This window comes from Arachis duranensis, chromosome 4, assembly GCF_000817695.3.
Source record: "Arachis duranensis cultivar V14167 chromosome 4, aradu.V14167.gnm2.J7QH, whole genome shotgun sequence".
Taxonomy (NCBI): Eukaryota; Viridiplantae; Streptophyta; class Magnoliopsida; order Fabales; family Fabaceae; genus Arachis; species Arachis duranensis.
Genome location: NC_029775.3, coordinates 89,160,536 through 89,160,957, shown reverse-complemented (window position 1 = coordinate 89,160,957; position 422 = coordinate 89,160,536).

Here is a 422-nt window from a genome sequence, read left to right as displayed (position 1 = left end):
TCTTTAGACTAAAGCTTTAGACTAACATTGCATGATTCCTGGAATTCTCATTAAGAATTTTGATATCCTTATTTTCTTTTTTACTCAATTTTAAAAAAAAATCCAAAAAAATTATAAAATCATAAAAACAAAAAATATTTTATGTTTCTTGTTTGAGTCTAGTGTCTAATTTTAAGTTTGGTGTCAATTGCATGTCTTTATTCTTCTAATTTTCGAAAATTACATGCATTATGTTCTTCATTGATCATCAAGTTGTTCCTGATGATTTTCTTGCTCTGATCTTTAAATTCTCTTGTCTTGAGTGTTTTGTTGTTTCTCATATGCATTCTCAAGTTGTTAGTGTCAATAGTATACAAACTTCTAAGTTTGGTGTCTTGCATGCATTGTTTATTTGATCCTAGTTTCATTTTGATTATTCCTCG